The sequence below is a fragment of the Protopterus annectens genome, chromosome 1.part0, assembly GCF_019279795.1.
Source record: "Protopterus annectens isolate FY-2018-M chromosome 1.part0, PAN1.0, whole genome shotgun sequence".
NCBI classification, from domain to species: Eukaryota; Metazoa; Chordata; order Ceratodontiformes; family Protopteridae; genus Protopterus; species Protopterus annectens.
In genome coordinates, this window is record NC_056725.1 from 123,292,692 (window position 1) to 123,306,882 (window position 14,191).

Consider the following 14,191-nt stretch of genomic DNA (forward strand, 5'->3'; position numbering starts at 1 on the left):
GACACCAACAAAGCTGCATTCACTAGCACAGCCAGTTGTAGTCTTAGCCCTCAATAAGCACAGTATCTGCTGGGATGATTAATGATTATCTCAGTGTCCACACAATAGACACACATGCCATTCAACAGCAATGGTGCATTAGTACCACAAAAATAAAACACACAATACAGAAGCCTTTGAAAACAGAGATAAAATGGGCACTTCACAGAAAGAAATCTGGACCCTGAGAGAAGTAGCAGAAGTCAAACATCTACTGTTTGACTATCCTCAAAAAAACTGTATTATTTCTTCCTTCTGTGTCTCTCTGGGAATTTATGAGATATAGGTAGAATGTCAAGTTATTATCTAACTAAGGAGAGAAGTGTCAGCTATCTCCATAGGAAGAAAGGATGGCAGCTCAGTCTGCTGTACAACGCTTAACATATGGCTGACAGTGAGTATGGCAGACAGCAGGAAAGTGATGTGGGGTGTGTGCACCCTCAAGCACCATTGCAATATCACCTCAAGATTACATGCATGATTAAAAGTGAATACAGCTTTGGGTCTGTACTGATTTGAGTTCCCATTTTTTTCCAAGCGACTAAAGAGAGGGATTAAGCTATAACAGAAAAATTCCTTACACATTTCAATTCTGATTCAAGCACTAATGTGCCTGTGGGTTGTCATGTAGATTCCTGTCTTGGGAAGAATTACAGTCCATTCTTAAATGTGAGACGTCCAAGTCTGGGAAGGTAAAGTCAGACCCTCAAGGCATTGGGGCAATCAGAGTACAGACACTGCCTGAATGGAGATAGTGGGGAAGTGCAGGAAAATGAACTCCCTTTACGGCTGCCTTATGACACCCTCTTCACTTGGCATTGTCAAGTGGGAGAACTATAGATCGATGGGAGAGGGACACTGTCTGCAGGCATAAGAAAAAAGAAAGACAGACATAGAAGCTGTATTCCATCATTCTAGGCTGTAATATTTTTACACTACATAAACAGAAGATTAGATGTCTGCCTTACAAAACCTACCTGGCTGAACTCATCCCCTTTGAAAAAAGGCTGGAAAAGCAGGCATCCGTAAAAAAGATGATGCTCTAACAAAACCTTAAATGGTACTACTAAATCATAAAAGAAACCAACACACAGGAAAAAAAAAAAGAACATGAAAATAGTCTGTATCTCTGTCAGAGCCTCCACCAAGACAAACACACTCACCTTAAAGGAATAAAGGAGAAGAAAAGTTGAAATAATTTCCTAGTTTTCTTAATTCTGGGAACACAGATTCACAACTGGCTCCTATGATCCAAACTGTTTAACATCCTCTGCCTCCACTCAAAGGGATAGCATACAAATCATCTGATGTAACAGAATGTCCAGCATTGCCTTTGGTACAGATGTGGGACTTGTAGACACTACCACTCCTTCCTTGTGAAATACCATAGTGTGAGTAGAACAAATTAAAAATTGTAATTCAGAAATATATCTAGTTGATGTAGGTAGCTGCCAAGAGATACACTGTCTTCTAGTAGAAAACGTCAAATGACCCAACAAAAAAACGACAGTTCAAAAGGAGCATCTGTCAATATTTATGATGCAAAGTGCAAATCCCCAAAAAAAGATAAGAAAGGACAACATCCAAAAGAGAAAAGGTATTTCAAGACTGTGGTAATTTGTGCTGGCATCAATGGGAAAACCTTTTTCATTCAGACAAATAAGACCTACCGAAGTGCCAAACAGATGTGGGTTCTACTCTGAATGAAAACCTAAGCAGCCACAATGGCAACTGTAGACAGGGTAGAGAAGAGACAGAACAATGTCTTTATGTAGGAACAAAAGATCCCCCCTGAGATGTCTCACCTCAGGAGAACCTGAATCCAGCTTGGGATTCATCGACTTGTGCAGTGACAGACTGTGCAATAATTCACAATAATTGATCAAAGCCACACACACTCTCCTTTTGCTTAAGTGCAATGATATTAAATATGGATGCAGGTATTAAAGGTTATGTAGCTTGGAAATTATGGAAATATACCTAGAGGGGTACGTAATGACTGGCTTGAAGGGTATGATGCTCAAAATAATTCTTATACCCCGAAAAGAGGAGGAAAACCACCCTACAAAGTAAATCAGGTGGAGAATCAGGTTTTTCATCAAGCCCCAGGGAGACAAACATACAGAGAAGCGAATCAGTCAGCCCAGGGGTGGAGCAAATTCAGGAGATAGTTGCTCCAGGGTCTTTTCCAGTGACAGAAACAATCCAGTTGCCAACCTGCACAATGGTAAAGCAGGGTAATTTCTCTATTTATAATTACACCGAGGTACAGGTGAATAACTTGTTTTTTGAATTATTTAAAAAGGGTTTCCACTATGTACCTGAGAAACCCATTAACATCCCAAAAACTATTTTGGATTTGAAATTATTCACCAGAAACATGAATTTAAATATTTTCTTTAAAGGTGAGCAGAAAGTTAACAATCCCCTCCAAAGAGCAAGTACTTTTAACCCACCACTCCACCCTATCTTAAAAGTTGTTGAGGATATGGTAGAAACTGACTTTAGAAGTTTTGCAACAAACAAAATTGAGCATAATGCGAAGAATTTCACAAGGGAACATTTTGAAACCATAAAACTCTTCAGAAAAGAGGGAATTAGACCAATGAAACCAGATAAAGGTGGTGGGGTGGTTCTCATGTATAAACATGAGTATGAAGCACACATTTCCAATATTTTACACGACACTGAAAAATACTCAGAGGTTTCCATTAATGAAAGAAATGTTGCATATGCAAAAATTAAATTCATGCTTAATGACCATTTGATGCAGAGAGCCCTAAATGAAAAACTATTTAATTACCTTTATGTGCACAAACCATTAACGCCAATTATATTTGGCATTCCAAAGGTTCACAAAGGCCTGGACCCCTAAAATTTAGACCCATAGTTGCTGGTGCCAAAGGGATCACTGAACCTTTGGGCAAATTTATTGACATTGCTACCAAAAAACTTGTTTCAACAATACAATGCATTTGCAAAGATTCATGGGAATTTTTGAAAGGAATAAAAAGTGAACTTTTTGACAAGACTAGTTATTTGATTACCATAGATATAGTGGATTTATTCCCTAGTATACCCCACACCATTGGTTTAGAATGGTTCAGCAGTATACTCATTGAGAAATCAGATTTCAGCAGTAGCATAATAAACTTACTAGTGGAGTTTATGGAAGTTATTTTAAACAATAACTTCATTATTTTTAATGGAGAATTATTCAAGCAGAAGAAGGGGGTTGCAATGGGCACACCTTGTGCCACAGCCTATTCAAATCTGGTTTTACATTTTTGGGAAAGCAAATTTATCTTTTCATCAAGTTGGGCAAAAAATATTGTACATTACAAAAGATTCCTGGACGATATTTGTATTTTATGGACAGGTGATATTATTGAATTTGAAAAATTTATGCAGCATATTAATTCCTCCACCAGTTTTTTAAAATTTACACATAAAATTAATCCTTATGAATTACACTATTTGGACATAACTTTAAGGAAGAACAACATATCTAAACAGTTTGAATCTTCTATTTTTAGAAAAAATACCTATTCAAACATGCTATTACATTTTGAGAGCAACCATCCACTTTTCCAAAAAAGGGGAATTATAAAAGGCCAACTAATTAGAGCATCAAGAATTTGCAGTACGGATAGCCTTTACCATAGGGAATGTGGATACCTAAGGGAATTATTTTTAGAAAAGGGTTATCCAATTAATTTATTTGAGGCTTTATGTAATGAAATATCTCAAAAAAGGAGCACACTTTACCCCCCTTTACTTGGCGAAACAGAAATTCAAGAGATGGTTAACACAAAAAATAGTGATAAGTTAGCCAAACCTTCTTTTTCATATACATACAATAGCAATAATGCTGAAATTGAAAACACAATTAATAGATTTTGGCCCATACTTTTCATTAATGAGGACCTCAAAAAAAGTATTCCTAGTAAACCTCAATTTATTAGGAGAAGGGACTGTAACTTGAAGGAATTACTGGAGAGAGAGGTACCGCCCAATAATATTGTGAATCAACCTATTAGAGGAACTTACAAATGTAATTCTTGTAACCAATGTTGTTTTATATTAAACAATAAGGGTATTTATTTAAAATCGAGAAACATAAATTTATTTCCATCTGGCCATTTTAATTGTAATTCAAAAGGTGTGGTTTATTTGGGATTTTGTCAACACTGTTTATGTTTTTATGTTGGAAAGACTGAAAGAACCCTAAAAAGAAGGGTATATGAGCACATTTATGAAATTAAGAATAAGAAGGAATCGAATGCATTTTATAAGCATTCTCTTACTTGCAAAAATATGCGCTTAAAATTTTTGGTGTTGGAACAAGCATTTGATAGTGTAAGAGGAGGTGACTGGGAGACATCCCTTGAACATAAAGAATTGTTATGGCAATTAAAATTAAATGCCACAAAACTACCAGGCCTTAATGATGCCATAAGCATTAATAGTGTCCTGAAGTTGCGAAGAGCCAAATTATAATAAAATGTGGTTCACAAGTAGGTTTGTAATTGTATAATGTGCATGAAATAACTGTCATAACATTTTTAGTAATAAGGGTTTAATAGAGATGGTTTTTCACATCGAATTGTTGTAAATAAGGTTATATGTACTGTTATACATTTCATTACTTTGCATTATATAGGAATGTATACGCAGAAAGCTAAAATACATTTGTATACATATATATTTTTTAGGAGGTTTGAACAATTTTTGGAACAGGAACTTTTTATTTAAGCACAATATTGGTATAGAAAGTATTTTATACATTTTTATAAATATGTTTGTTTCTAAAAGCATGTTTCTTCTTTTTTATTACACTTAAGAAAAATGTTTTACAAAATTATTTTTTAGTATAGCACAGATAAATTTAATAATATTTACACAATAACTTAGTTAGGTTTATAAATAAATAAAAAATTTTTTTACAAGTAAGGTATACCATAAAATAATTTAAATTAATTTATGGACCATATAATGCTGCTAAAGTGGATTGTTAAAAGTGCAATTATGACATAAAGTCGATGTATGTGTTTTCATTTTTATTTTTATTTACTTGTTAGTTTATTTCTAAGGTTTTTAAATGTTTTTAAATGTTTGAAAGAATATTAACCATTAGATTTTTTAAGAAATATCAATTGGTTGTGTTTAATAATAAAATTTAATTAATTAATTAAGTCCAACAATACAATTAAGGAAGTAGGGGAATAGGCAAATGTATATAAAGGAAGTACTTTTCCACTTATAGTTGTCTTGATAAAGCCTGGGAGAGCCCGGGCGAAAGCGCTTGACAATATTTCTTGTTCTCAGTTTTGAAGAGCTGTTTTTATCTGTGGATATAAAGTGGAATAAAGGAGTCTTTTGAAGTACATTATCTGTTTCCAGGTCCTTGTGATTGCTCTGGTCGTGAGCTGTTGTTTACTGGTTTATCGTGCTTTTTTTACTGATTTGCTGTTATGTAGCTTGGATACATAAAAATAAAACAAAGATACCAAATTTATTTTTTATTTTTATTTATTTTATTTTACATTTGTTAACTGTGCTAGTCCAACTGGATATATTTCCATTTTCAGCAAAGGCCCGGGGAGAAAAGCTCCACGGTGGCATTTAAAAGTTTATAATGCACAATTATAAGAGAAAAAAATGTAAGACAAAATAAAATGAGAAAGCAGTATTTACAAAGTCATAGTATTTAAGCAAATACCATATTCATATTCAAAAGAAATTATTTACACAAAATTAGTTAAAAATAATTAGAGAGCCTTAGGTAAAGAGAAGTATGCTAATTATGAAACACAAAAACTTTGAAAGCAACAAGATACTCTTTCAATTAAGATATGTGAGGTTGTTTACAATATGTTCACAGTTTAATTCCTCTCCTATTTGCAACAATAATTTCAGACAGTTACTGCTACCCAGGGGTAAGTAGTGATAAAAAAGTAAGGGAAGTCAGGATAGAGAAAAATGGCAAAAGAGAATGCAGACAATTAGTCAGGGTAACAGCAAGGGCAGAACCAGTAAGTTTTAAGATGTTGCTTCAGCCTTTGTTTAAAGAGTGGGAAGGAGGGAAGTGCAGTTAGATCTGATGGCAACATTTTCCAGAATTTTCCAGCTGTATTAGAAAACAAGGAGTCACCTGCCAAGTTATTAGACTTGCTAATGCTAGCCAGTAGTTTAGTGGAAGAGCGTAAGGAATTGAGGTTAGCATAGGGGGTAATAAGGTCAGAGAGTATCAGTATGTTGTTCGGTTGGTAGAATATCCTATGAACAATGGTAAGGTGGGAAAGTATCAAAATGTTTTTTAGTTCAAGCCAATCTAGCTGCTTTAGGTTCAGACAGTGGTGAGTTCTGAATGGGTTCCCAGTGGCAAACCTGGCAATATTATTATAGGAGTTAGTTTAGTGAGATTATTTTTCTTTAGGTTGGTATAAATGGGGGAAGCATAAAAAAGAGTGGAGATTAGATGAGAGTGGGCAATTGTAGTTCTGGCTGTTGTTGTTAAGAAGGGTTTTATTCTATATAGGGAGCCCAATTCTCTATTTACGGCTTTTATTGTGTTATTTATATGATTGTCAAATGTAAGGTTATTGTCAATTAAGACTCCTAATAGTTTGGTGGTAGAGTCTGGGGTTATAATGGTGCCATTATTTGATTGAGAAATTGATGGGGGGGGGGGGCTTACTGTTAGGTGTGAAGAGTAAGAGCTTGTTTTATTTTGGCATTTAAAAGGAGGCAACGGTTTAGAAACCATGCCTCGACTGAGTTGAATACTGTCTGGGTTAGGGATTGTAGTTCAGATGTGGAGTTGGCAGAACATATGAGAGTGGGATCATCTACATATTGCATGCAGGTAGTTTGAGGGATTGCTAAGTAAAGGTCGTTGATGAATACTGAGAATAGAAGTGGACCAAGAATGGAGCCCTGAGGGACTCCAAGGGAGATTGGCAGGTGGGAAGATAGTTTGTTCTCCCAAAGGACTGCTTGTTGCCTATTGTTAAGGTAGGACTTAAACCAGAGAACAGTTTTGGTGTCAAGAGCAAGGGATTCAAGAGTTTTAGGAGTAGGGGGTGGTTGACCATGTCAAAGGCTTTTGACAGATCATTAAAGAGTGTTGATGAGAGGATGTTGTTATTACGGTTTTTATTGATAGAGTTGGTAAAAGATAGGAGGGCTGTGGTGGTACTATGAAATGGCCTGAAGCCATGTTGACAGTTAGCTAGTATATTATGTTGGGTTAGGTGGTTAATTAGTTGATGGTGAATACAATTTTCCATAATTTTAGCTAAGGGTAATAAGAGAGCTATAGGCCTGTAGTTGGAATACTCAGTGGAGTTTCCACCTTTATGTAGAGGGATAATGTTAGAGATTTTCCAGATATCTGGGATTGTTCCTTCATTTATGCTTCTGTTTATAAGGATGGATACAGGATAAGCAACTGCTGTAGCTGCTTTTTGCAGGTATTCAGATGGTATTTGGTCTGCAGAGGGGGTACATGGCTTAAGTTTATGTATAAGTTTTTGGATGTATGAGGTAGCAATGGGTTGTATTTGGAATGTTGGGAGAGTATTAGGTAAAGAGGTTTGGGGATTAGAGTTGTTTGTGGACAGTTGACAGGCTAGAGATTTTATGGTGTCTGTAAAGAAGGTATTCAAGGCATTGGCAGTTTGAAGGGAGGTATTGTTATCAGCCCCTAGAGGGGGGGTGGTGTGCTGGAGTGCCCTGGGTGTAGGAGTCTATTAACGCTAGACCAGAACTTTTGTGGATTGTTATGGTGAGATTGCTGTAGTTTACAACAGTAGTTTTTTTGTCAGTCAGTATAGCTTTTTTAGTAGTATTCCTTAGCTGTCTGAATGTTTGTTGCTCTGAGATATTTTTGGATGCTCTCCACTTGGCCCAAGATTTATTCCTAAGCAATATGAGTTGTCTAGTTTCTTTTGAAAGCCAGGAGGCAGGTTTGGACTTCATTCTGATAGAGCGTTTAGGAGCATGCTTATCAAGGATAGTTAAGAATTTAGAGTTGAAATAGTTGACTGCCTGCTCAAGAGGGAGAGTTTTTAGTGGGTACCAGTTACAGGCATTAAGTTCATTTTGGAATAATACAGGGTTAAAATGTTTGTTGGTTCGAGAGATTTTATAAGTAGGGGTGTTTGGGATGTCATTCTTTTGTCTTATAATGTAAGTTAGCATATGATTACTTAAGTCATTTGGTAGAGTTCCTACCTTGTACATTTGTTGTTGTTTATTAATGAGCATCCAATCTAAGATACTCTCTTTGTTGTTGGGTTTGTTAAGTCTAGTGGTGGTGGTAATAGTTTGACTAAAGCCATGAAGATTAATATGTGATGAAGGATTATCTGTATTTACACATTTCCAGTCAGTATTAAAATCACCAAGTATAATGGTTTCTTGTGGATAAGAAGATGATACCCAGCTTAGAATGTCTTCTATTATAGAGATATTATTACCAGGGGGTAGGTAGATGCAGATAATATATAGGGCTTTGGAAGTGTTTAGTTGAAGTCGGGAGATGAGAACTTCAGCTTTACTATCCTGAGGTGGGCTACAGGATATGGAGGAGATCTGCAGTGTGGATTTATACAATAGTGCTACACCCCCACCCCTACGTTTTATGCAGTCAAGTCTCAATATGTCTCAAAATACCATTTTAAACAATCAGTAGCATTTAAAATGCTTTTCACTACCTATGTTTTAGTGTCACTCATATTAGACCTGTGTTTTTTCATCAGACTGAAATGCTGGGGAAGGTGAAGACACACAATCTCTTTTTGGCAGGCTGCAAATTGCAAGACTGCAAGAAAGAAGACTTCATTTTGATCAACATTTCTACAAACTTCTGGTAACAAAACTCAAAATAAGAGGAGAAAATATGGCAAGAATGCTCAGTTCTTTCCACCTCTGAATGTTTGCTGCCTTTAGCCAAGTGCCCTGGTGAAACAACACATTGAGACTAAACTGCAGTACAGATTTTTTAAATAACAATCCTACCTCTTAAAATCTGCTCCAAAGGTCCCCTAAGATTTCTACCACTTAAGTCAGTCAAACTGAGTATCAGCTTTTTTAAGACTCTTTATTTCATTTTCTTTATCTTAAACTGTTTAGGTTACACTTTAATATGTTCAGAACACAAGTAACATTGCTTCAGTTAAAAGAGAATTTATTGGAAAACAGTAACAGCAAAAACCTAACACTCCTCCTGTACCACTTCGAGGACAAATAACTGGTCCACTGCTCTACAGAAAGGATGGAATTTACATTGCTTATCCTGAGAATTAAATGAAGTCTACTATACAGCATTCTGTGGAAGATTTTCACAGGCAGGGCAAGAAGCATGATTACTCATTAATAGGGAACTACCTTACTGTATCACTTTCTGAAAACAAAAATCACTCCAGGTCTCCAATCCAAAGATACTGTCCCCCACCTCTCACAGAACACAATGAGAAGTTATGCACCTACCATAACGTTCCATGTTAGTTGTCTTCTCTTGCCTTCTTTCTTGCTGGATGGGTTCGGAGCCGAACCTCAGCTCCGACTCGGCCTATACTAAAGCTCGAGAGCTAATTTTACCGGCTCGAGGCAACCCTATATCCCATGATGCTAGGTGGTAACTACCCAGATCTCGTTTGGTAGCTAAGAAACCATAGCCAATTCAGTCTCCCCTCTGAGGTGGAGGAGGAGAAGAAGAACTCCCCAAATACCACTACCTGAAGCTGTATCTACCCCAGGACCAACTGTCTGAGCTAGGAATAGAGCAAGGAAGGTCCCCTGAAAGAAGGGGAAAAACCTCTCAGTCTGTCCAGGCTAGGGGGGTGGTGGGCGGGACGCAAGAAAGAAGGCGAGAGAAGACAACTAACATGGAACGTTATGGTAGGTACATAACTTCTCAATGTTAAGTTGTCAATCTCGCCTTCATTCTTGCTGGATGGGACCGCGTTCCTAGCACCTTCATCCTGGGTGGCTCATTGGAACAGACTCTTGAGAACGGTGGAACCAAAATTTGCCCTGTTTCTGGAGGCCATGTCCAATTTGTAATGTGTAACGAAAGTATGAGGAGAGGCCCATGTGGCAGCTGCACAGATAGTGTCTATTGCTAATCTAGCTTGAAAGCTGTAGATGTAGCCAACGCTCTGGTTGAATGGGCTCTTGGCCTAGAAGGCAATTCTTTACCTCTGAGCTGATAAATACAGGTAATCACAGAAGACAGCCACCTAGACAGGGTTACTTTAGATATTGGAAGACCCTTTTTACTCTCAGCATAAGATAAAAAGAGTTGATCAGATTTCCTGAATTGTTTAGTTCTGTTCAGATAGAAGCGGAGCTGACGATGAACGTCTAGACAATGTAGTTTTTGCTCCGCCCTGTTTGAATAAATAGGAAAAAAAACTGGAAGATCAATAGATTGATTTAAATTTGTCTGAGAAGCCACCTTGGGTAAAAAAGATGGGTTAGTTCTTAGAGAAACCCTGTCTTTGTGGAACACTAAATAAGGAGGGCGAATGCAGAGGGCATGAAGTTCAGATACTCTCCTAGCAGTCATAATGGCGACTAGGAATAGTGTCTTCCAGGAAAGTAACTTCAAGGAACAGGAGGCCACAGGTTCAAAGGGAGGGAGAATCAAGGATGCTAAAACTAAGTTTAAATCCCACTGTGGTGGGGGGTCTTTGATCGGAGGCCTGAGTAAAAAGATACCTCTGAGGAATGCCTTGCAAAGCTTATGGGACATGATGTTGGAGTCCGACAAGCCTATGTGAAAATTTGAGATGGCTGCTAGCTGAACCTTTACTGTGGAGGAAGAAGATCCTGAGTGAAAGATTTTGGCTAGGAAATCCAAGACCGAGTGTATAGGAGCAGTGAAGGGATCTATGTTCCTAGCCTTTGCCCAAAAGGAAAAGCGTTGCCATTTACTAGCATAGATCCTTCTGGTGGAAGACTTAAGGGAAGCCACGATAATATCGCGGACAGAATTTGAAATCATTGGAAGCCTGGCTAGTGACGGAAGTGGAGCAAGTGAGGTTGAGAGATTGGAGGGATTGGTGCAGCTGCCCTGATTGATGGGCCAAAAGATCTGGCATTGGATCCAGATGCCAAGGCTGCTACAAAAGATAGTGATGCAGGAAAGGGAACCATATCTGCCGAGGCCAATAAGGGGCAATGAGGATCATCTTGGCCCTCAAGGCGGTAGCTTTCTGAATTGTTTGTGTGATTAATGGAAAGGGGGAAAGGCGTAAAGAAGTCCCCGAGGCCAATCGTGGACTAGAGCGTCTCTGGGGGGATAGCCTGGAAGGGGGAAGAGAGTGAAGGAGTCGAGGCACTTGCTGTTTTGTGGTGTTGCAAAAAAATCGCAGCAAGGAAAACCCCACTTCCGAAATATTTTGTCCATCACCGATTGGTTGAGAGACCACTCGTGAGGCATGAGAACAGCTCTGCTCAGCCTGTCCGCTATGACGTTGGACTTCCCGGGGATGTGCGTTGCTATCAGAAACCGCTGAGAAGAGATCGTCCATTGCCAGAGTCTGAGTGCTTCTCAACACAGGGGATATGACCTGGTTCCACCTTGCTTGTTGATATACCATACTACGGACATATTGTCCGTCTGAACTGCAATCGTCCCCAGGGGAAGAGAGTCTTGAAGGGCTTGCAACGTCAAAAGCACTGCACTCATCTCCGGGACATTTAAGTGCAAGTGGCATTCGAAGGGTTGCCATGTGCCATGGACTGTCCTGCCCTGAAAATGCCCCCCCCACCCAATCAGGGAGGTGTCCGTTGTGACTGTGGCGACTGGGGGGGAAGGAGTAAAAGGTCTGCCCTGATGGACTTGAGGGGAGACCATCCACCAAGATAGATGTTTTCTGCAAGATAGAGTTATTAGGATCTTGTGTGTCATAGAGAGCTGTTGAAAGGATCACTGGGAGAACAGCATCCATTGAAGAAGCCACATGTAAAAGTAGGCAAGGGGAAGAAGCGTAATGGCTGCTGCCATGAGACCTAATACCTTCAGAACATACCTGGCCTGAACTTTGTTGTTCTGAAGAAGGACGTGAACATGACTTTGAATATCTAAGACCCTCTGCTCTGTTAACTTTGCTGAGAGCTGAACGGTGTCCAAGGTGGCACCTATGAAGGTAACAGACTGACAAGGCGACAAGGCAGACTTTTCGAAATTTAGAGAGATACCTAGCTCTTTGCAAATGTGGATGGCGTAGTCTCTGGCTAGAAGAAGTTTACACCTGGTGGTGGCAGAGAGGAGCCAGTCGTCTAGATATGGAAACACCTGGAATCCTTGACGTCTCAGGTGAGCCATAACCACTGCCATACATTTGGTGAACACTCGGGGGGCTGTAGTGAGACCAAAGGGCAGGGCTCTGAACTGGTAGTGACTGGCCCCCAGCCTGAAGCGGAGAAACTTTCTGGAGCGCCTGTGCATTTTGATGTGATAGTACGCATCCTGAAGGTCTACTGAGCACATCCAATTGTCCTCGCCCACAAGGGGTAAAATGGACTGTAGCGTGACCATCCGGAACCTCGTTCTTTTTACAAACGTGTTTAGATTGCTGAGATCCAATATTGGTCTCCAGTCCCCTGTTTTTTTTGGTTCCAAAAAGAACTTTGAGTAGACCCCGGATCCTAGCTGGTCTGCTGGGACTGGCTGGATGGCTCTCTTTTTTAGCAGCTTTGATATTTCTAGTGCTGCTTGTTCCCTTAGACTGGGTGGAACAGCTGGAAGAGACCCCATTTGAATCACTGGGGTTTGGATAAGGGGGATTTTGTAACCCTCGGATATGATCGACTGCACCCATCTGTCTTGAGTGAGGGAGAGCCAGGCTTGTGGGTACAGCAATAATCTTCCCCCGACTGCCTCTGAAGGTGGACAGTCGGGCAACACCTCAGGGATGCTGGAAGGGCTTGTCAGAGAGGGTTTCTCTGCTACCCTGGTTCAGCGGACCCCCTCTGCCTCTTGGGCGGCATCTATTGTTGTTCCCCCCATCTGCCTCTAGGGGTAAACTGACCTCTTGCATCAGGCGTGACTCCTTGTGATTTACGGAACCACATTTTTCCACCCTTTTGACCCTTAGGATATGGTCTAGATGGGATAGAAAAACGGACTCCTACGGCAGAAAGAGTCTTGCCGTCTTGTTCGCATCTGGTCAAAGTATCTTTCACTTGAGGTCCAAACAATGCTGAACCATCAAAGGGGGAGTTAGTGAAAGATGCCTTGAAGGAGTCTGCGAAGTTACAAAGCCGCATCCAGGCGTGACGCCTCAAAGCTACACCTGTGCCCGCAGCCCTACTCGCTCCATCGGCTGCATATGAAACAAGCTGCATGGAGGAGTTGACAATAGAATTCAGGGTTCCCAGCTGTGAGTTAATTTTTTCCTGAGACCTAGCAGCTGATGGATCCTGTAGGACTTCACCCATTTCTTTAAGAATGTCTCTTTGAAGATGGGTGAAGTGGCATAGGTAGTTCAGCGACCGCATGGCAAAGGTTGCTGATGAGAACATCCGCATGCCGTACCTATCCATTGTCCTGGATTCCTTGTTAGGTGGATGGATAGGTACTGAAGGATCAGCCAGCTCCTTCTTAGTGGCCGCCGTCACCACCATGGCATCAACTGGGACACCTTTGGATAAAAATTGTTTGTCAGAAGGGGCTGTTATAAATTTAGTAGGCCTCCGTAGGGTGGGTTCCAACGAGTCAGGGGCCGTCAATGCCTTCCGTGCCACCACATCCATAAGGGGGTCGAAGGGCGGAGACATCCAGGAGGTGGAGGGTCGAGAACCAAAAGCCTCCAGGTAAACCGACTCGTCCTCGGAAGGATTAAGGGAAGACCAGTTCCCCCTCTGTTTAAGGATTTCAAGGATGTCAGAGAAGGAGACATCCTCAGAGGGGGACCTTGGGGATCCTTCCGACTCATCCAAGTCGGTGTCAGATGTGACGGACTCGGGGGAGTCCACATGTTTCCTCTTACATGTCCTCTTACGCGGGGGTTCACCTGATGGATCAGGGGAAACCTCTGAAGAGGAGGATATTCCCAATGGGGAAACCTGAGGCATTTGGTCTCGATGGCCGGGGGTGAGAGAGTAGGAAGAGACATCAGCAGGCACTACTGTGGGA

The 14,191-nt window shown here is 40.2% G+C and overlaps 1 protein-coding gene across 3 annotated transcripts in view; it reads right to left on the bottom strand.

The window, feature by feature from the left end:
• Positions 1-14,191, bottom strand: part of SYNE1 (spectrin repeat containing nuclear envelope protein 1) — a 2,173,401-nt gene that overhangs the window by 317,118 nt on the left and 1,842,092 nt on the right. The gene's annotated exons all lie outside the window — the stretch shown is intronic.